This window comes from Haliotis rubra, unplaced genomic scaffold (assembly GCF_003918875.1).
Source record: "Haliotis rubra isolate DU_JTF1 unplaced genomic scaffold, ASM391887v1 Scf211, whole genome shotgun sequence".
In the NCBI taxonomy this organism is placed as follows: domain Eukaryota; kingdom Metazoa; phylum Mollusca; class Gastropoda; order Lepetellida; family Haliotidae; genus Haliotis; species Haliotis rubra.
Genome location: NW_025766126.1, coordinates 677,285 through 701,837, shown reverse-complemented (window position 1 = coordinate 701,837; position 24,553 = coordinate 677,285). Strand labels below are relative to the sequence as shown.

At 39.4% G+C, this 24,553-nt stretch overlaps 1 protein-coding gene across 1 annotated transcript in view; it reads left to right on the top strand.

Moving 5' to 3' along the window:
* The first annotated feature begins 8,359 nt into the window (after positions 1-8,359).
* The window catches only part of LOC124276697, a 55,817-nt gene continuing 39,623 nt past the window's right edge, over positions 8,360-24,553 (top strand). The window contains 1 exon segment of the mRNA XM_046712344.1: positions 8,360-8,685. The gene's annotated coding sequence lies outside the window, so the exon portion shown is untranslated.

Genomic DNA, 24,553 nt, shown 5'->3' with positions numbered 1-24,553 from the left:
CGAAGATGAATTTCATTTCATTGTGGGTTGTCCTAACTATAATATTAGCAGAAATAAATTCATTCCAAAATATTTTCATCAATACCCTTCCCTTCTTCAACAAATGTTGATATATTTTGAAGGGACTCGCATTGTATTTCATGTGTTATATAAAACGAATTATCATTTCTTGTACAATATAACTATTTCTACATGTGTTATCATTGTACTTATCAGAAATAACGTGTAAGCACTAAGCATTCCACACACAGAAATTTGTATTTCAACACAGCTTGTAATCTGGGCCACGAGGCCTCCAATACTGAATAAAGACTTAAAGACTTATTTACATGGAATCCTAACTTAATTAATATTCCGATTTCTAAAGATGTAACATTATTTTAATTTTTTTAATGAATTAATTAGAATGTGTCAATTGCATACTTTAAATCCCAAATCTGTTTTTAATCCGAATTTTGTTTAACTTTGAACATTTATTAGGTTAGTGCTAGCATAAATATCAGGAGAAAATCTCCTTGATACATTAACCACATGTGCAAGTACTCTCATCCTGGGGCACTGCTACTAAACATTTGTGCGTCACTCGTGAAGATCCGGGTTAGAATTGATCTTCAGCAACCAATGCTTGTTTTAGGAGGCGACTGACGGGAACAGGTTCTCAAGGCTTGCTGACTCGCTGACACATTTCAGTGAAGTAGATAGAGTATGACCAGAAATTATTGAGAATGTTAGGAATATGTTTAATTGGATTTCTAGTATAAACAACCTTGACCAGCTATCAAGTGCGTGGTTTCATTCAAGAGAGACAACTCCGTTAATCCTTTTTCATTAGTTTGTGAAGAGTTATCCCCCTTTGTTTACTTGCTAGCAGATGACATTTTCAGTTATCCTCAGTATGGATGATTTAGAGAAGAGGAAGTTGATTTTAGAGTATTATAACAAGGACATCAGATCAGCTAAAGTGATTTCAAGTAGAACAGGCATCCCTTTGTCCACTGTTTATCGTGTTTTGACAATTATTGCAAATGGATATGGCACTGAGCACCAGGGAGGCGCAGGTAGGCCCAGAAAATTGACTGTCGGTGACAGGAGGCGGCTTTGTATTCTTGTTTCTAAACACAAACGAAGGAGTTTAGAAACTTAAGGTTGGATATGATTGATAGAGGAACTGTGGATGTCTGTAAGGAGACAATTAGAACTGAGCTGCATGCAATGGGTTGGCAGAAAAGTCGAGGAATTCCATCACCGATCATGAAACCTGAACAAAAAGAGCGAAGGTTGAACTGGTGCTTACAGCATAGAAATTTTAACTGGGACAATGTGATTTTCTCAGATGAAAGGTCTGTGTGGCTGTTTCCTAAAACACTGAAATTCTGGACCAAACAAGCTGAAAAACCTTTGTATCATCGCCCAAAGTACAGTCCGAAATTTAACGTGTGGGATGGCATATCTGTGTTAGGGGCAACGCCCCTCCGTGTATTTGAGCGGAACACAGATATTCTCGAAGGACATTTGCTTCCATCTGGTCACGTGTTCTATCGAAATCTTTGAATTTTCCAGCAGGACAACGACCTAAAACATCGTTCAAAGCATTCACAGGCCTGGTTTCGGACCCAAAATATGACATTATTAGATTGGCCAAGCTATAGCCCTGACCTAAATCCAATAGAAAATGTTTGGGGACTTATGAAGGAAAGTGTCAATAAGAGAAATCTGACAAATATTGCTGAAATGAAAGAAGAGGTGGTCCGATATTGGGACATCATGGACCACGACTTTCTAACTTCTTTGATTAATAGTATGCCCCGCCGCATTGAAGCCTGCATTGCTGCCCATGGTGACTTGACAAAATATTAACTGTTCACCTGTCTTTGAATCTGGAGTTATGTTCTGCTAATATTCACATTTAATATGTGAGTAATGAGTGAACAAAATAAAAACATTACAATCTTTAAATTCTCAATTATTTTTGGTTGTACTGTAGGTGCGGCAAACAAACATACACACATTTGGACTTCGCCCCTTCCATCATTTGCTATGTTGATTGTTGTCTATATTTATGTGTGTGTATGGACCATATATGCGTGACGAGTGGTACGTGGCCACATCCGATCCAGCAACAGATCTTGGTTGATGAAGACAAACGAAACGACGCACGAACAGAGTCAAAAGTCTGTGTATAATACAGACAGGTAAATCTTCTGTAAACTTAGTTATAACATACCGCCATGAAAATGTGCAATATATTGTGCTTAATTAGTTTAACTGTAACCTACTACACTGAAAGTGGAGTGGTACTATGATGATGATTTAATTAAAGCACGTTTTATAATGTATGCCTTAAGTAAACATACATACGAGGGGCTATCAAAGATTTTGAGCCTAAAATACTTTTGGTATGTGCATGATAACTAAAGATAACTGTATGATATTGAAGAATGGTTTATATCATTCACATAAACATAATACGAGTACGAGTATTGAGTCCATGGGGTACTCACACTGCTGTTAATCGCTCTTCAATGAGCTTCGCCGGGTGGTCTCGAGGACCAAAAAGTTACTCTTTACTCAAGCTTATCCATTTCTGCCGTTTCAGTACGGGTACATGTGATTAGATGTCATGTGATCGGACACTATAGCCATGTGCATGACAGTATTACGTTTATGTGAATGATATAAACCATTTTTCATTTTTATTATGCACATATTGGAAGTATTTTAGGCTCATAACTTCATGATAGCCCCTCGTTTATATGCTAGGCAAGTTGGTACACTGAACGTTTCATGACTGCTGATGCTTCCTTGATATGGATCAGTTACTACAACGGTCTCGTTGTTCCTGCAAGGGACGATTGTGTTCTATTCAAATGGTAGGGATATTCCATTTTGGGGTGAATTTATTTGGAAGCAAGTTACATGTATATGATTGTATATGGATTTAGAGTGGGCGGTGGGGTAGCCGAGTGGCTACAGCGTTCAGTCGTCACGCCGAAGGCCCGGGTTCGATTCCCCACATGGGTACAGTGTGTGAAGCCCATTTCTGGTGTCCCTCGCGGTGATATTGCTGGAATATTGCTAAAAGCGGCGTAAAACCATACTCACTGAGCCACCGTATACGGATTTAGAAGATTTTTTACAACGTACGCGTGTTATGCATTTGGTGCAAACACAATTCCGTGCGAGTATGTTTATGATGGGCCAGGTAGCATCTGACATTTACCGTGAAGTGTGTCAGTTTCTTGCTGAAAGTTGTTTTGTTTATTATATTTAATATTTTTTAAGCTCAATTAAACGTTTGTGTGACGTGCGGCGTCTGTGATGTCAGGAACGGCTACATGCAGTTGGCTAGACTAACGCTAAGTCTTTGAATATATATATAATTTGATTGTAACGAATAAACCCATTTAAGTTGAAAAGGAGCCCTAGGGAGACCAAAGATTCAGAGAAATCTAGACTTGCTTGATTTAGGGCTTTAGCATTGCAGGGAGGGCTAGGCTGTAGGGAAAATAATGTGGTTCAGGGACTGAGTGACAGACTAGCAGTTGGCATGTTGGAGGTTGAAAGTTGTAACGAGATAGAGCATTGTAGCACGAGTTTAACAGTCAGTAATTAGCAGATTACAATCACCATAGCGACAGACAACTAATCCTTGGATATCCTTGGTCGGCGCCGTACCTTACCGTCAACAACCACCCACCACTATCAAAACTGCCCTACAGGAAGAATGGATTGAAGATTGACATTGGACGTTTTTCTAGGAATATGCCTCAACGAATCCGGGATTGTCTTGAGAAAAGAGGCGGATTCGTGTGATATTAATAAGTTTGGGTTTCATGGTAATGGATGTGATGGACTGTAGGGCACTTTAGCCATTTATCTAACAAAACATCTATGGTCATCTGATGTTCAACGACTAATGCAAATGTCAGATGTCCCCGTTACGCTCTTAAACTAATCATCTCACTAAGGATATAGAATATCAATAGTTGAGACAACTTTGTATTGACCATCCCCTGCTGGTTTAAATAGAATCTAGGACAACACGGAATACATGACACGTTTTAAGGATAACAACTTCTGTTATTCTTTACACGACGTTTCAGAGCTAATTCTTGCTCCTTCCATCAGGCGAATGCTGAGTCAGTGAACAGTGTGAATATATATAGACGAAACATGTTTACACAATGCTGGATAACTGAGTGTACATGCAACATACCCCCATACTTACACCTAAATGGTAAAGTCTTCTAAACGCTTCGTACGACCAGGAGCGGGTTGCTGAGGATCAACCGTGGGTGTCCTACCGATCCATCGATTTCAGAATCTCAAAGGTATACCAAGAGTTCAAAATGTCATCAACATATTTTTCTGATTTTATTGTCTTAATGAAATTGTACCACTTGAAACAGTCAACATGTTGCTCACAGCTTCTGATACGTCGATTATAAAAGCATTTCACATTTGATTGTGTAACGTTGACCTAACGCCAAGAACCAATCTGACCGACAACATGCATGGATCAAGGCAAATCGTTCAGCTGGAAGCACAGTCCTAGCGAGGTACTAACGCATTTTATGACTTGTTCACGCTTTAGTGACCTTTAAAGTTATCATAATATGTGCAGATATTTAAAGATCTTTTTTGCATAATTTTTGATCAATCAGATAAGGTCCTAGACTACAGCATGCACACCAATCGTGATAGTAGGACGATAACACTTCCATAATGGTATTGCCACGACTTACACCCTGACAACAGTGATGTAAACGGTGCTTTGTGTGTTTTATCCATAATAAGCTTAAGTATCTGATAGACCAAAACTGAATCACATGCACTTGTCTTTACTCATATAATGCAATCGGTGGTTTACTGACTGATGCGGTATATGCGCGCGTGCGTGCGTGCGTGTGCTGTGTTCATTTCAGAGACTAGTTGTTAGTCTAGTGTTATCTATTTACCGGGTTTTCGTAACGTATTCCTAATACGAACTAAATGCGATGTGACAGCAGCTATTCCGTAAGATTGTTCATTTTGAAGTTTTCAGTAAGGCGTTAAGAAAATTAGAGCTATATTAACTGAACAATTGACATGGTTAAATTTGCTTTGAATTCACACGCCTTACTGGAAGGTTTAATAAGGCGTTAAGAACATTTGAGCTATATTAACTGAACAATTGACATTGTTAAATTTGCTTTGGATTCACACGCCTCACTGGAAAGGTTTAATAAGGCGTTAAGAACATTTGAGCTATATTAACTGAACAATTGACATGGTTAAATTTGCTTTGAATTCACAAGCCTCACTGGAAAGGTTACAAATGTTTAATTCAAGGAAACGACAATGTTCTATGCTCGTTATATAGGAATTAAGTTCATTTATGGTATAATATTTCGTAATACTGACGTACGATACCTTACAACGGCACAATGCCCCAATTGAGTACAAGGCTTGGTTTATATTGTCCAAAAGACAAGGGGATTAGGCACAAGTGCGCCAGTTTTGATCGCCTTCTCCCTAAATACAATTAAACATATTATTAAATAATACAATGTACAATTTACAGTGGAAGCTTGACATTGGGGAAAACATATGCAGTGTTGGGATATATATACAGTGTTTTACAGGATATATACAGTGTGCTGGAAAGTGAAAAAGTGAAAAAAAGTGCATGTAATACATTTGCAAATATTATACAGTATATCATTTAAAATAGAAACAATAATATTGTATTAGCTGGTGAATCTGTTTGTAGTTTCTATATACTTGTGTACAAGGATGCCGTTTGGTTGCCGTTTGGTTGAGCCATTTTAGCATGGAGTGTACGGAGAAGAAAACTATCGTCTGCTTGAAAGCGTTGAGTCTAATCTTAAAAAACGCCCTAGTTGAACACATGCAGGTCGTAACAGTAAAGATGCTAGCAACGCACATGTCTCTGTCAAAATAATTCACCCTTCAAATCGGCAAGACTGTTTGGCTCCACTAAAACATGTTTCAAGGCTTCTGAAAATGTAATTCGATGAACCCAGTTTGAGATCCTTATGCCTTGAAAGCACGTGAACGGTCGCTCGTGTGCAGACTTGCCGGTATCGCAGGACAGCCAATCACACGAGTCTTGTTTGGCCTCAATCACTTCCTGGTTGGGAAGTTACGGAAACCTGCAGGCGCCATAAATCATATACGCGGTGAAGACTCAGCGGGACGCACGCGCTCACTCCACCATAGTCGATCCCCACGACTTTCTTTGGTTTTCTTCTGTAACAGTGAAATGGTGCTGTTGATAAACACATACTTAGAGACACGTTCCTTAGATGTGTCTGGATCCAATAATGGTTGGAATTAATGCCAACTACGCCCTGAGCGTTAATTGTATTCAGTCTTGGAATCACATATTGAGCCACTCGTTGTGATATGTCTGAACAGAGACCATATACCGGTCTGAAACAGTGTTCGGTGTCGCGTTAAACACTTCTCACTCGACTTTGGATGAGGTAATCGATGGCTGACACGAAAGAGAAGAAAACGTGAGTCTTTTAGCGTGTCTGTCACGAACTCATGGCATAAATCGTATTGAGTGCGAGGTCAGTACTAGTGTATATGTGGTATGTGTGTGTGTGTGTGTGTGTGTGTGTGTGTGTGTGTGTGTGTTTGCACCTCTTGAATAAGAATACAGGAGAAATGTGTGGGAGTGAGTGAGTTTAGTGTAACGCCGCACTCAGCGATATTCCAGCTATATGGCGGCGGTTTGTAAACAATCGAGTCTGGACCAGACAATCCAGTGATCAACAGCATGAGCATCGATTTTTGGATACGATGACATGTGTCAACGAAGGCAGCGAGCCTGACCAACCGATCCCGTTAGTCGCTTCTTGTGACAGGAATGGGTCAATGAAGATCAATTCTAACCCGGACCTTCAGGGGTCAGGAGAAAAAGACGCCTCATACAGTTTTCAACTGTGCGCTGACAACCCCGTCCTGTGCCCATGCCTTCACACATCCTCAGTACTTCACACATCAAGATCTGAATATTCCGAGGCGGAGGTAAATGAAACACGACTTAAGTTGTCAACTGTGTCCGGACGACATGGTCGTTGCTCGAGCTATCATCCACTTGCCTGTCTGGTTTAGACGTGATCGTATACAGGATGCCGTGACAATGATGGGTTTAGACGTGATCGTATACAGGATGCCGTGATAATGATGGGTTATTTGGAATGTGGCCTAAAACATTTATTCATTCTTTCGACGCCACGACCTGGTGAGATGTTTTTATCTTTTTGTGGTTCAAGTATGATTATTTACATCAAAAGGTCGCCCATGGTTGAAACTGATTTGTCAACGTTATTATTACAATTTAAGGACCTACATTGCTTGACTAAAACACAGAACATACCATCATATATATAAGATTCGAACCCATACACAAGCTTGGGCAGACAGCGAGAAGGCAGCCTTATGGAACAACGCGGCACGTCACTTCCGTCTATTATAGGTTAAAGCGTTCACTCGTCACGCCGAAGATCCGGGTTCGATTCCCCACATAGGTACAATGTGTGAAGCCCATTTCTGGTTTCACCGCCGTGATATTGCTGGAATATTGCTAAAAGCAGCGTAAAACTAAACTCGCTCACACGCTATTATATTTACACAGGTTTTCACGGTTGTATTTAAACATGGACGCCCAGGGATGTAGGTTCTGCGACTCACATCACTTATGTGAATGAACAGCAGAACAAATTAAGGATGATTTAAGTTCTCCTAATAGTTGTCGGTTTGGTAGAATTATAGGGGAATATACGATGATAAGGAAAATGATAATGAGTTGGCTGTGAGTTGGTTTCGATCAATGTTACTTCCATGACAACAGCATTTCTTTGGAAAAAAGTTAACAGGCAACATGGAGAGTTCAATGCCTCGTTGACAAGTATTTCACTTTACGACATATTAAGGCAATTCAAGTCGTACAAATGTGGAACACAAGAGCACGTGAGTGTTCATATCAGGCCAGAGATAATATAACATTCAGGCGAATCTTGGATTCAAACCCACAGTCAGCGGATACCGTCGCGGACAAGGAACACAACTCTGCACAGTGCATTAGGGCGCCTTTACTGCGCCTGGCGATCCCCGCACCCAATCACCAATAATCACAGGTATGGTGTCAATAAATTAACCTTGAAATATCATCGATTTGTGGATTCGAACCTTCCATTATGAGTGTGCTTGCAAATCAAAGTGACACAACTCTATCCAAAGAACTGCGACGTCTTTGACAACTGATCGAGACCCCCACCCCCACCCTGACAGAAGCCGCGTGTCTTTTACAGTTATGGCCCTGATGTGCTACCGTACTTATATCACGTTTGTTGAACAGCTGATGACAGAATGTTTTACCTAGTGATACACAAATAGGCCAAGCTGGGGCTGACATTTCTTCCGCGTTTAGTCGCCAGTATATCTTTTCATTTAATATGACAGTGACACAAGGTAATTCAGGATGCTGAGCCTTTTAGTGCTTGTCAAACTGTTGTTTACAGGCCAGGCCCAAGCTTCACTTTCGTTTCGCTGTACGTCGATGTGATTCAATGAATACAATCACTACTGCGAAATGAAGATCGGGGAAAACTGTGACTACGTACAGCACTATCCTGCCCACAGGAGATGAACACATGCAGGCATTAGCAACAGGTAAGTGACCATATATTTCTTCAACTACAGATCTAATGTCAACATTTGTCATATGTTTTTTAAGGTGGAAACTTCCCGACTCACTCTATTTAAATATATCACGATGAAAATAATACATCTGCAGCCTTTTGAAAAGAATTTTAGACGTTGTTTTTTTAGAAAACGTGCATGGTAATATATACTAATCGCAGTTGTATAGATGAATAGGGATTAGCCACTGCACAGACAGCAGTAGATAGAGGGAATATAGAGAGAACAGCTAGCAGACTAGAGGAAGATGGGATATAGAGAACAGTAGACTAGAGGAAGAGTGAATATATATTGAACAGTAGACTAGAGGAAGAGGGAATATACTGAGAACAGTAGAATAGAGGAAGAGGAATATACATTGAACAGTAGACTAGGGGAAGAGGGGATATACAGGGAACAGTAGAATAGAGGAAGAGGGGATATATTGAGAACAGTAGACTAGGGGAAGAGGGGATATACAGGGAACAGTAGAATAGAGGAAGAGGGAATATACTGAGAACAGTGGACTAGAGAAAGAGGGAATGTACAGAGAACAGTGGAATAGAGGAAGAGGGAATATACATAGAACAGTAGACTAGAGGAAGAGGGAATATACAGAGAACAGTAGAATAGAGGAAGAGGCATATACATAGAACAGTGGAATAGAGGAAGAGGAATATACATAGAACAGTGGAATAGAGGAAGAGGAATATACATAGAACAGTAGGATAGAGGGAGAGTGAATATATATAGAACAGTGGAATAGAGGAAGAGGAATATACATAGAACAGTAGAATAGAGGAAGAGGGAATATACATAGAACAGTAGACACGAGGAAGAGGGGATATAGAGAACAGTAGACTAGAGGAAGAGGGACTATACAGAGAACAGTAGAATAGAGGAAGAGGAATATACATAGAACAGTGGAATAGAGGAAGAGGAATATACATAGAACAGTGGAATAGAGGAAGAGGAATATACATAGAACAGTAGAATAGAGGAAGAGGGAATATACTGAGAACAGTAGAATAGAGGAAGAGAGAATATGCATAGAACAGTAGACTAGAGGAAGAGGGAATATACTGAGAACAGTAGATCAGAATGAATATTCAGAGAACAGTAGAAAAGAATATTCAGAGAATAGTAAAACAGAGGAAGCGGGTATATGCAGAGAACAATAGAATAGGGAGAGTTAATGTTCACAGAACAGGGAAGATGACAGCCCCTGGACACATGATATGGTATGTGTGTGTCTTTTGTATCATGTAGATACCCCTGGACACATGATATGGTATGTGTGTCTCTTGTATCATGTAGATACCCCTGGACACATGGTTTGGTATGTGTGTGCCTTTTGTATCATGTAGATACCCCTGGACACATGATATGGTATGTGTGTGTCTTTTGTATCATGTAAATACATCTGGACACATGGTTTGGTATGTGTGTGTCTTTTGTATCATGTAGATACCCCTGGACACAAGATATGGTATTTGTGTGTCTTTTGTATCATGTAGATACCCCTGGACACATGGTGTGGTATGTGTGTGTCTTTTGTATCATGTAGATACATCTAGACACATGATATGGTATGTGTGTGTCTTTTGTATCATGTAGATACCCCTGGACACATGATATGGTATTTGTGTGTCTTTTGTATCATGTAGATACCCCTGGACACATGGTGTGGTATGTACGTGTCTTTCGTATCATGTAGATACATCTGGACACATGATTTGGTATTTGTGTGTCTTTTGTATCATGTATCATGTCTATCCATGACAGTAGAAATATATTCGTTAGACACATCCATAAACTAGGACAATAAAAACGGTGTGACCAATAGAAGACTAACATAACACACGGAAGTGCTGGAACAAAATATATCGCTTACCTTGTCATGTGATGATTACCGTAGAGGTCCACATAAACATGTACAGGATTTCAGCCTATAGTTGGATAGGAAACAATTGTCAGCGCCAGGGAGGAATCAGTTGTGTGTGTTTGTTGTTCATGATTTTGTTTGAATTCTGTTTTTCTCTCCCAAAGTCAGAAGTTGAAGGAGTACAAAAAATAAAAATAGAACAACCAATGTCAGGTTTATTGACCTTATTGCATCATAATTTACTTCTGTAACAAATATTTCTGATTAGAAAACAGTAAAAGAACGTAATTTCTTCCCTTTCGTGAAATGTCTAAACAGTGAAGACCTGTAGGTGTTTTTAATTTTTGAAATTTTGAAATTATATACCTGAAGCTTTCAGGCATAGTGCGATAGAGCTGTGGTGGAACCCTCCTGTATTACACCTGATTCAGCCAATATGCTGTAAACCTGAAGCATCCTGTCAGCATATATTGCGATGGGTCCACATTAAGCCCACTGGTATGGATACAGATTGAGGTGTGTTGTGATGGGTCCACATTAAGCCCACTGGTATGGATCCAGATTGAGGTGTATTGTGATGGGTCCACATTAAGCCCACTGGTATGGATGCAGATTGAGGTGTATTGCGATGGGTCCACATTAAACCCACTGGTATGGATCCAGATTGAGGTGTATTGTGATGGGTCCACATTAAGGATCCCACTGGGTCCACATTAAGCCCACTGGTATGGATCCAGGTATGGATCCAGATTGAGGTATGGATCCAGATTGAGGTGTTGTGATGGGTCCACATTAAACCCACTGGTATGGATCCAGATTGAGGTGTATTGTGATGGGTCCACATTAAACCCACTGGTATGGATCCAGATTGAGGGTCCACATATTGTGATGGGTCCACATTAAGCCCACTGGTATGGATCCAGATTGAGGTGTATTGCCCACTGGTATGATGATGCAGATTGTGATGGGTCCACATTAACATTAAACCCACTGGTATGGATCCAGATTGAGGTGTATTGTGATGGGTCCACATTAAGCCCACTGGTATGGATCCAGATTGAGGTGTATTGTGATGGGTCCACATTAAGCCCACTGGTATGGATCCAGATTGAGGTGTATTGTGATGGGTCCACATTAAACCCACTGGTATGGATCCAGATTGAGGTGTATTGTGATGGGTCCACATTAAACCCACTGGTATGGATCCAGATTGAGGTGTGTTGTGATGGGTCCACATTAAACCCACTGGTATGGATGCAGATTGAGGTGTGATGGGTCCATGGGTAAACCCACTGGTATGGATCCAGATTGAGGTGTATTGTGATGGGTCCACATTAAGCCCACTGGTATGGATCCAGATTGAGGTGTATTGTGATGGGTCCACATTAAGCCCACTTGTATGGATCCAGATTGAGGTGTGTTGTGATGGGTCCACATTAAACCCACTGGTATGGATCCAGATTGAGGTGTATTGTGATGGGTCCACATTAAGCCCACTGGTATGGATGCAGATTGAGGTGTATTGTGATGGGTCCACATTAAACCCACTGGTATGGATCCAGATTGAGGTGTGTTGTGATGGGTCCACATTAAACCCACTGGTATGGATCCAGATTGAGGTGTATTGTGATGGGTCCACATTAAACCCACTGGTATGGATCCAGATTGAGGTGTGTTGTGATGGGTCCACATTAAACCCACTGGTATGGATCCAGATTGAGGTGTGTTGTGATGGGTCCACATTAAACCCACTGGTATGGATCCACATTGAGGTGCCTTGTGATGGGTCCACATTAAACCCAATGGTATGAATCAAGATTGAGGTTTGTTGTGTTGTGTCCACATGAAGCCAACTGGTATGAATCAAGATTGAGGTTTGTTGTGTTGTGTCCACATTAACCCCACTGGTATGGATCCAGATTGAGGTGTATTGAGATGGGTCCACATTGAACCCACTGGTACGGATCCAAATTTAGGTGTATTGTGATAGGTCCACATTAAAACCCACTGGTATGGATGCAGATTGAGGTCTATTGTAATGGGTCCACATTAAGCTCACTGGTATGGATCCAGATTGAGGTGTATTGTGATGGGTCCACATTAAACCCACTGGTATGGATCCAGATTGAGGTGTATTGTGATGGGTCCACATTAAACCCACTGGTATGGATGCAGATTGAGGTGTATTGTGATGGGTCCACATGAAACCCACTGGTATGGATGCAGATTGAGGTGTATTGTGATGGGTCCACATTAAACCCACTGGTATGGATGCAGATTGAGGTGTGTTGTGATGGGTCCACATTAAGCCCACTGGTATGAATCAAAATTGAGGTTTGTTGTGTTGTGTCCACATTAACCCCACTGGTATTGATCCAGATTGATGTGTATTGAGATGGGTCCACATTGAACCCACTGGTACGGATCCAAATTTAGGTGTATTGTGATAGGTCCACATTAAAACCCACTGGTATGGATGCAGATTGAGGTCTATTGTGATGGGTCCACATTAAGCTCACTGGTATGGATCCAGATTGAGGTGTATTGTGATGGGTCCACATTAAACCCACTGGTATGGATCCAGATTGAGGTGTATTGTGATAGGTCCACATTAAACCCACTGGTATGGATGCAGATTGAGGTGTATTGTGATGGGTCCACATTAAACCCACTGGTATGGATCCAGATTGAGGTGTGTTGTGATGGGTCCACATTAAACCCACTGGTATGGATGCAGATTGAGGTGTGTTGTGATGGGTCCACATTAAGCCCACTGGTATGAATCAAGATTGAGGTTTGTTGTGTTGTGTCCACATTAACCCCACTGGTATTGATCCAGATTGATGTGTATTGAGATGGGTCCACATTGAACCCACTGGTACGGATCCAAATTTAGGTGTATTGTGATAAGTCCACATTAAAATCCACTGGTATGGATGCAGATTGAGGTCTATTGTGATGGGTCCACATTAAGCTTACTGGTATGGATCCAGATTGAGGTGTATTGTGATGGGTCCACATTAAACCCACTGGTATGGATCCAGATTGAGGTGTATTGTGATAGGTCCACATTAAACCCACTGGTATGGATCCAGATTGAGGTGTATTGTGATGGGTCCACATTAAACCCACTGGTATGGATCCAGATTGAGGTGTATTGTGATGGGTCCACATTAAACCCACTGGTATGGATGCAGATTGAGGTGTTTTTTATGTGATGGGTCCACATTAAACCCACTGGTATGGATCCAGATTGAGGTGTATTGTGATGGGTCCACATTAAACCCACTGGTATGGATCCAGATTGAGGTGTATTGTGATGGGTCCACATTAAACCCAATGGTATGGATCCAGATTGAGGTGTATTGTGATGGGTCCACATTAAACCCAATGGTATGGATCCAGATTGAGGTGTATTGTGATGGGTCCACATTAAACCTAATGGTATGGATCCAGATTGAGGTTTGAGTTGAAATCTGTAATCTTCTGAATTCAAGATGTGCTCTGCATGTAAACATATTTCACACTTTCAATGTTTAAAACACAAGTGAGTCAAAACAAGGATACATATCAACAGAAGTTGAACAGTTCAGTTGGACTTTTATCTGCAGCAACAGCTTGTGGAAAAGTATGATCTTGATTCCCATCTGTTATTGACAATGGCCATGGTGTGATTGAAAATGAAATTGATTTAACTTTACAAGCAGATACATATAGAATCGATGATTAGTTGGAAATAGCTGTAATTTAAAACAACTTTTTTAATGTGTCATTAATCAAATTTCATTTATCTGAGATGAATTATCATACTTTTTGAAATAATGGACTTTTGGGTAAATGCTGCTGGCAGGGTGTGGATCTGCTAAGACAATTAAATGTGTTCAAAAAGGCCTAAAATATTTTGAAACTTGTTCACCAAATGTATGCTATCTTTAGTGAAACAGATAAATAATAAAAAAATATTATAATATAATTACAATAGTGTGTTATATAACAGTCTCGCAGGGAAAACTAATGGTAGACAAAAGACTAGTTTTATGTCTGGTTTTATGGCTTTTCTCAGTTTTGTCAAACACCCCAGTTGTCAAACCTCTCGCCACCAGAAGTCTGTGATGATGAGGTTGGTGTGCCTATCACTACATTGAATGATAAGGTTGATGTGCCTATTTCTACATTGGATGATAAGGACGTGGTGTGCCTATTGTTTCTGTTGATGGTAAGGTTGGTGTGCCTATTGTTTCTATTGATGGTAAGGTTGTTGTGCCTATTGTTTCTGTTGATGGTGAGGTTGTTGTGCCTAGTGTTTCTGTTGATGGTAAGGTTGTTGTGCCTAGTGTTTCTGTTGATGGTAAGGTTGTTGTGCCTAGTGTTTCTGTTGATGGTAAGGTTGTTGTGCCTATTGTTTCTGTTGATGGTAAGGTTGTTGTGCCTATTGTTTCTGTTGATGGTAAGGGTTGTTGTGCCGCTGGATTAAGGTTGTTCTGCCTATTGCTCTGGATGGTAAGGTTGTTGTGCCTATTGTTTCTGTTGATGGTAAGGTTGTTGTTGTGCCCATTGTTTCTGTTGATGGTAAGGTTGGTTTCTGTTGATGGTAAGTTGGTCCGTGCCTATTGTTTCTGTTGATGGTAAGGTTGGTGTGCCTATTGTTTCTGTTGATGGTAAGGTTTGTTTCTGTTGATGGTAAGGTTGTGCCCTATTGTTTCTGTTTCTGTGATGGTAAGGTTGTTGTGCCCATTGTTTCTGTTGATGGTAAGGTTGTTGTGCCCATTGTTTCTGTTGATGGTAAGGTTGTTGTGCCTATTGTTTCTGTTGATGGTAAGGTTGTTGTGCCCATGATAAGGTTGTTGTGCCTGTTTCTGTTGATGGTAAGGTTGGTTGTGCCTAAGGTTGTTGTGCCCTATTGTTTCTGTTGATGGTAAGGTTGTTGTGCCCTATTGTTTCTATTGTTTCTGTTGATGGTAAGGTTGTTGTGCCTATTGTTTCTGTTGATGGTAAGGTTGTTGTGCCTATTGTTTCTGTTGATGGTAAGGTTGTTGTGCCTATTGTTTCTGTTGATGGTAAGGTTGTTGTGCCTATTGTTTCTGTTGATGATAAGGTTGTTGTGCCTATTGTTTCTGTTGATGGTAAGGTTGTTGTGCCTATTGTTTCTGTTGATGGTAAGGTTGTTGTGCCTATTGTTTCTGTTGATGGTAAGGTTGTTGTGCCTATTGTTTCTGTTGATGGTATTGTTGTGCCTATTGGTTGATGATAAGGTTGTTGTGCCTATTGTTTCTGTTGATGATTAAGGTTGTTTCTGTGCCTATTGTTTCTGTTGATGGTAAGGTTGTTGTGCCTATTGTTTCTGTTGATGATAAGGTTGTTGTGCCTATTGTTTCTGTTGATGGTAAGGTTGTTGTGCCTATTGTTTCTGTTGATGGTAAGGTTGTTGTGCCTATTGTTTCTGTTGATGATAAGGTTGTTGTGCCTATTGTTTCTGTTGATGGTAAGGTTGTTGTGCCTATTGTTTCTGTTGATGGTAAGGTTGTTGTGCCCATTGTTTCTGTTGATGATTGTTTCTGTTGATGTGGTTGTTATTGTTTCTGTTGATGGTAAGGTTGTTGTGCCCTATTGTTTCTGTTGATGATAAGGTTGTTGTGCCCATTGTTTCTGTTGATGATAAGGTTGTTGTGCCCTATTGTTTCTGTTGATGATGTAAGGTTGTTGTGCCTATTGTTTCTGTTGATGATAAGGTTGTTGTGCCTATTGTTTCTGTTGATGGTAAGGTTGTTGTGCCTATTGTTTCTGTTGATGATAAGGTTGTTGTGCCTATTGTTTCTGTTGATGATTAGGTTGTTGTGCCTATTGTTTCTGTTGATGGTAAGGTTGTTGTGCCTATTGTTTCTGTTGATGGTAAGGTTGTTGTGCCTATTGTTTCTGTTGATGGTAAGGTTGTTGTGCCCATATTGTTTCTGTTGATGGTAAAGGTTGTTGTGCCCTATTGTTTCTGTTGATGGTAAGGTTGTTGTGCCTATTGTTTCTGTTGATGGTAAGGTTGTTGTGCCTATTGTTTCTGTTGATGATAAGGTTGTTGTGCCTATTGTTTCTGTTGATGGTAAGGTTGTTGTGCCTATTGTTTCTGTTGATGATAAGGTTGGTGTGCCCATTGTTTCTGTTGATGGTTAGGTTGTTGTGCCCTGTTGATTGGTTGTTGTGCCTATTGTTTCTGATGGTAAGGTTGTTGTGCCTATTGTTTCTGTTGATGGTAAGGTTGTTGTGCCTATTGTTTCTGTTGATGGTAAGGTTGTTGTGCCTATTGTTTCTGTTGATGGTAAGGTTGTTGTGCCTATTGTTTCTGTTGATGATAAGGTTGTTGTGCCTATTGTTTCTGTTGATGGTAAGGTTGTTGTGCCTATTGTTTCTGTTGATGATAAGGTTGTTGTGCCTATTGTTTCTGTTGATGGTAAGGTTGTTGTGCCTATTGTTTCTGTTGATGGGTTGTTTGTGCCTATTGTTTCTGTTGATGGTAAGGTTGTTTCCTATTGTTTCTGTTGATGGTAAGGTTGTTGTGCCTATTGTTTCTGTTGATGGTAAGGTTGTTGTGCCTATTGTTTCTGTTGATGATAAGGTTGTTGTGCCTATTGTTTCTGTTGATGGTAAGGTTGTTGTGCCTATTGTTTCTGTTGATGATTAAGTTGATGGTAAGGTTGATGGTAAGGTTGTTTATGCCTATTGTTTCTGTTGATGATAAAGGTAAGGTTGTTGTGCCCTATTGTTTCTGTTGATGATAAGGTTGTTGTGCCTATTGTTTCTGTTGATGGTAAGGTTGTTGTGCCCTATTGTTTCTGTTGATGGTAAGGTTGTTTCTGTTGATGGTTAGGTTGTTGTTGATGGTAAGGTTGTTTGTGCCTATTGTTTCTGTTGATGGTAAGGTTGTTGTGCCTATTGTTGTTCTGTTGATGGTAAGGTTGTTGTGCCTATTGTTTCTGTTGATGGTAAGGTTGTTGTGCCCTATTGTTTCTGTTGATGGTAAGGTTGGTTGTTGTGCCTATTGTTTCTGCTGATGATGGTATAAGGTTGTTGTGCCTATTGGTTTTGTGCTGTTGATGGTAAGGTTGTTGTGCCTATTGTTTCTGTTGATGGTAAGGTTGTTGTGCCTATTGTTTCTGTTGATGATAAGGTTGTTGTGCCTAGTGTTTCTGTTGATGGTAAGGTTGTTGTGCCTATTGTTTCTGTTGATGGTAAGGTTGTTGTGCCTATTATTACATTGGATGATAAGGTTGATCTATTAAGTAATTTTTTTAACCCTTTAAACACATTCAAATAGCAATGTAGCAATTAACTTTTAGAAATATACCCAAACTTGAATATATCTTTATCCTAAATTATTTAAAGAATTGTGTTCATTGCCCCATAATGAATGGTTAAATGATAAAGATATATGTTTGAAAGTTGAAAGTTGAACATTCAGTGCTTGTTTTGATATCAATTTGTCCTTTATTGGATATTGTATCAAAGTGTTGTGAAAATGAATTGATGATTCTCACTGAAAGAAATCAGTTTGTTTCCTTATCCAGTTGAGTGGATGTTCTGAGACATGTGAAATAAGAAAATAACATTTTGAAGATATGGTTGTGGTTGACTCACTGACTGATTGAGTATGGTTTTATGCCGATTTTAGCAATATTCCAGCAACATCACAGTGGGGGACACCAGAAATGGGCTTCTCAAAATGTACCCATGTGGGGAATCGACCCTGGGCCTTCAGTGTGACAAGCGAACGCTTTAACCACTAGGCTACCCCACCACCCCTGGTTGTGGTTGATGTATTGCTGTGTTGATTATATAGAAATTGATATGTGCCAATCACAGATCATTATCATTGCTATGAAAATATAGCAATGTTATTTCGATTAAACTTATTTGTGATTAGTTTCCTACTTTGTTTGGCTTACTATGTATGTTGTATTGGAAAGGTATCAAGTTATGAAGTAGTAATCCACTCATCGTTAACCTGTCTCATTACATACTGTAGGACAAATCCAGTCACTGATGTCTTAGACAGTGAATTGGGGCAAAAACAAAAAAACAGAGGTTAGAGTTAATATTAAAATCTAAATTTTTAACGTAATCTTTCCTTAAAATTGGTACTGAAAAGTTACAACAAAGGAATGCATAGGAATGACTGAAAAGTGTGTGACTTAGTATACAGCCAAATTGGCTTATATTCTTACAAGTGTGACTTAGCTGAATGGTACAAGAGAAGTCTAGTTGAATCATACAGTAAGAACCTGTACACAATCTTGTAGTGGTGTAATGGTTGACAATACTGTATTGTATTGCAATACGAAGATCATAAATCAAATTTAAATCTATGTAGTCTTTGTTAATGCATAATATTGTGTTTTGGAAAGCAAGGTGTCTGGTCTAACAAGGTTTCACTTAACAAAGAGCATGTTCTATTCTATGTATATTGTACAAATGACTTTTTGATGAAGGCAGAATTTATATGTGAGATTAAGTATGTATTTAAATCTGACATTGGAAAAATACTGTAGTTCTTTAGTGTTAGATTCCTGCTGGCCTAGCTAACCTGAGACAATATGGTAAGTGGCGATGTAAAGTAGACCTCCCCACACAGGGTTTAATAGCTGGAGGCTACAGCGCTGTACTTTTGATGACTTTATGGTGCAAGGCCCATCCATCTTGTGCTGCTAGGAATATGATAAGGAAAAGTGTGAAACCTGCATGTACAAGACCCTAGCCTGACATGAGCAAATGTAGTTGTCATGGCTACATTGTTGTTACTTCTGTGTGACCACTGGCAGGTGAGAGCATTGTATTGAGCGTATGTTGACCTTTGAGGTAAAATATGTTGACAGTTTGTCTTTGGTGCATTTTTTATATCCTATAAATTCCTTTTGTGGGATTCAGGTTCATGATTACGCTGTGTTGTTTAGGACCTGTACCACAAGGGAATTGTCAGATTCCTAAGCTCTTCATTAATCTAGACCAATTAATTGTCAGATTCCTTGGTCTGCTTTGAACAATACATCTGTGTTGTCAGATTCCTTGTTCTGCATTGATCTGTACATGTGTGTTGTCAGATTCCTTGTTCTGTATTGATCTGTACATGTGTGTTGTCAGACTTCTTGTTCAGATTGATCTGTGTATTGATTCTGTTCTGTATTGATCTGTACATGTGTGTTGTCAGATTCCTTGTTCTGTATTGATCTGTACATGTGTGTTGTCAGATTCCTTGTTCTGTATTGATCTGTACATGTGTGTTGTCAGATTCCTTGTTCTGTATTGATCTGTACATGTGTGTTGTCAGATTCCTTGTTCTGTATTGATCTGTACATGTGTGTTGTCAGATTCCTTGTTCTGTATTGATCTGTACATGTGTGTTGTCAGATTCCTTGTTCTGTATTGATCTGTACATGTGTGTTGTCAGATTCTTGTTCTGTATTGATCTGTACATGTGTGTTGTCAGATTCCTTGTTCTGTATTGATCTGTACATGTGTGTTGTCAGATTCCTTGTTCTGTATTGATCTGTATGTGTGTTGTCAGATTCCTTGTTCTGTATTGATCTGTACATGTGTGTTGTCAGATTCCTTGTTCTGTATTGATCTGTACATGTGTGTTGTCAGATTCCTTGTTCTGTATTGATCTGTACATGTGTGTTGTCAGATTCCTTGTTCTGTTCTGCATTGATCTGTACATTGTGTTGTCAGATTCCTTGTTCTGTATTGATCTGTACATGTGTGTTGTCAGATTCCTTGTTCTGCATTGATCTGTACATGTGTTGTCAGATTCCTTGTTCTGTATTGATCTGTACATGTGTGTTGTCAGATTCCTTGTTCTGTTTGATCTGTACATGTGTGTTGTCAGATTCCTTGTTCTGTGATCTGTACATGTGTGTCAGATTCCTTGTTCTGTATTGATCTGTACATGTGTGTTGTCAGATTCCTTGTTCTGTATTGATCTGTACATGTGTGTTGTCAGATTCCTTGTTCTGCATTGATCTGTACATGTGTGTTGTCAGATTCCTTTCTGTTCTGTATTGATCTGTACATGTGTGTTGTCAGATTCCTTGTTCTGTATTGATCTGTACATGTGTGTTGTCAGATTCCTTGTTCTGTATTGATCTGTACATGTGTGTTGTCAGATTCCTTGTTCTGTATTGATCTGTACATGTGTGTTGTCAGATTCCTTGTTCTGTATTGATCTGTACATGTGTGTTGTCAGATTCCTTGTTCTGTATTGATCTGTACATGTGTGTTGTCAGATTCCTTGTTCTGCATTGATCTGTACATGTGTGTTGTCAGATTCCTTGTTCTGCATTGATCTGTACATGTGTGTTGTCAGATTCCTTGTTCTGTATTGATCTGTACATGTGTGTTGTCAGATTCCTTGTTCTGTATTGATCTGTACATGTGTGTTGTCAGATTCCTTGTTCTGCATTGATCTGTACATGTGTGTTGTCAGATTCCTTGTTCTGCATTGATCTGTACATGTGTGTTGTCAGATTCCTTGTTCTGTATTGATCTGTACATGTGTGTTGTCAGATTCCTTGTTCTGTATTGATCTGTACATGTGTGTTGTCAGATTCCTTGTTCTGTATTGATCTGTACATGTGTGTTGTCAGATTCCTTGTTCTGTATTGATCTGTACATGTGTGTTGTCAGATTCCTTGTTCTGATCATTGATTCTGTACATTGTTTGTCAGATTCTTGTTCTGCATTGATCTGTACATGTGTGTTGTCAGATTCCTTGTTCTGCATTGATTTGTACATGTGTGTTGTCAGATTCCTTGTTCTGCATTGATCTGTACATGTGTGTTGTCAGATTCCTTGTTCTGTATTGATTCGTACATCTGTGTTGTCAGATTCCTCAGAATTGTTAGATTCTTTCTTTTACATTATTCTTTATCCCAGTATTCAAATACCGTGCCATTGTATTCTTTAAAAACAAATGTGTGTGGATTTGCAGACCTTATAAAGAAGGTTATTTAATCAAAATGAAGGTCCTGGTAAACAGTTTTATATATTATGCCAATTTCTCAAAATCTAATGTGGACACTAAAATGACATATACATGTGATGTGGACAACAATGAACCTCTGTCATTATGTAGCATGTGAGGGATGGTGAGGTAGTTGTTACGGCATTTGTTCGTTACACCAAAGACCCGGGTTTGATTCCCCACATGGGTACTATGTGTGAAGCCCAGTTCTAGTGTCCCCACCATGATGTTACTAGAATATTTGTAACAGCAGCTAAAACCATGCTCTCACACTCATACATTCCATGTAAGCAACCCTGTGTCAACAGAGTAATTAAACTACAGTCTACAAGTGCATGAGCACATAAAAACATACATGTCACACAAAGAACATGTTGATATAACCTTTTAGAAAACATAAAACAGTCTTTTCTTTATCTTAGACCATCCTACTGGGATTTGAAAGAAAGAAGTTTGTGGCATGTGTGAACATCAAGAATGTAATCTCTGGTAAGTTACATAAGCATGAGCTCAATGATAAGGAACCTGTCACTGGAGGATGTCTTGGAGAGGTTGTTGGGAGGGTGGGGGAGGATAACACAGGATAACCCACAGCTAGGATACCCACAAACAGCTTCATCAGGATGGGTATGAAAAATAGTACAAAATATCATGGAGGGGCATGAAATTAGAATGGATTTATGGTTAAAATATTTATGATATTGACACAATATTATGGAACTTTAACAGCTTTATGTGAGTTAAGAGATATTACTATTATTTGGTCTTTATATATAATGCTCCAGAGAAAATATAAATAGATCAATATTAAATATATTACTATGTATGTCTTTTAGTACCGATGAATTTACCAAAACTGCAAAAAATATATGTTGTTTCACCTAATTAAGAAACATTCATTCTTTCATTCATATATTAATTTTGCTTTCATTTTGTCCCAAGCTCAATTTACAGACTTCAAAATACATTTAGATATGATACTATTAAGATGAATATTGTGTTTGTCCTGAGAAGCTACACTGGCCTGTACAAGTGGAGATTTGGAAATAAATAAGGTCTTTGTAAACAACACTCTGTACAGGAAGAAGAGTTCATCCAGTTGGTTGGTTGGTTGTTGTTTAATATAGCAATATTCAGCAATATTCCAGCCACATGGTGACCGTTTATAAATAATTGAGTCTGGACCAGACAATCCGGTGATCAACAGCATGAGCATCGATCTGGGCAATTGGGAACCGATGACATGTGTCAACCAATTAAGTCAGCAAGCCTGACCACCTGATCCCATTAGTCGCCTCTTACGACAAGCATTGGTTACTGAAGACTAATTCTAACCCTGATCTTCATGGGTAGTTCATCCAGTGAGTGAAGGATTAGTTAGGGTTTTGTATGTCTCCAATAAACAAATTTGCCATAACAGAAATATAGTAAATAGACGTTATTTGGAAATCCTTGATGACAGTGTAATATGCTTGCAATGAATCTTCCAGGCAATGAATGTGATCTCCATTCAGCTCCTTGAATTCTACTTAAGCCAGTTGAAATAAATCTGACATTAACTCAACATCTGGCAGACCGACTGAGGCATACCTGTATAGGTCCTATCTATCAAACACATCCATTATGAAAATTGTTTTTGACAAGAGTGAACAACACTTGACATGCGGGACACACAGATATTTTTTCATTAAACTTGTTCACTAAACAATGTCACACATTTACACACTCTCTGCTCCGTGGATGTGTTAACAAGCCCTGTTCTACATGTGACACCTGCACACCTAATTTCTACCAGCATTCTCATTCTAAAGCAAACAGTTTTAACTGCTGTAAGGTAAAGTTGTGACTGTGTTGTCGATGTGCGTGTGACTATGGCATGTATGTATATTCAGGACGTGATCTGTAATGTGTCATATTGGAGATGGAATGGTGGTAATGGAGTGGCACTTCCTGTTCCCTACTGCTCTCACATTGAAGCCAACACTTGTCATTTCCTTCTCATTGTCACACAAAGTAATTACACATGATCCAATCCTCCGGCAGCTCTCTAGGGTATCATGGGAAGAGTAATCGGTCTCGTCACAATAACAACCTTCACTATATTTAACTCCAAACAAGGGCTCTGACATTTCTGCTGCAAGAAAAGGAGACCATGTTAGTGTTTGCATACATTTACAACATTTTTCTCCAGACAAATTTTTATCCCTTTTTAATCACGATGGATTTTTTCAAAACTCTTGAAGGCTGGCTATAAAAAAATAAATGACTACAGCATTGTGCCTGTTACAGTATTTACCTGGGTAATGACACACCCATCTTGTGTGTGTGTGTGTGTGGAGGGTTGGGGGGGATGATAATGGGAAGCTGTCTTTTACCTTTGCATGAAATTATAGCTGGATAAGTGAAGAGAGAACAGGCATCGTCAAACATTTAACGTCACTTTAAAGAGATTTCAGATTAATATTTCATTGCCACACTATAATTTCTTCAAATGCAACATATATTTGTGATTACACTTTCTAGGTAGACATTTGAGAGCTTTGCTCTTGTTTTGTGTTGTTAAATGCCTAAGTGTGACAGGAGAGGTCTGCAAAGCAATGGCATGAATTGTTCTGTTTACATCTGTGACTGTCCTCAATACACAGGAACCTCTTCATTTCAATTTGTTTTGGAGAAACATGGGGTAGGCCAATGGTTGAAGCCTTTGCCCATCCTGCCAAAGGCATGGTTTGATTCCTAACATGGGTTCAGTGTGTGAAGATCATTTCATGTGTCTAGTTCTGTGAGGTCACTGTAATATTGATAAAAGCTCAATCACAACTCATCATGTCAACAACAGCAACAACAACAACAACAACAACAACAACAACAACAACAAAAGCATATTTAGAAGCTGTAATTGTTTGGCTCAGGTTATGAAACTCCCAAAAATTTCAGGCAGACCACAGGGCTGGTTAGGTGTAAAACTTGCC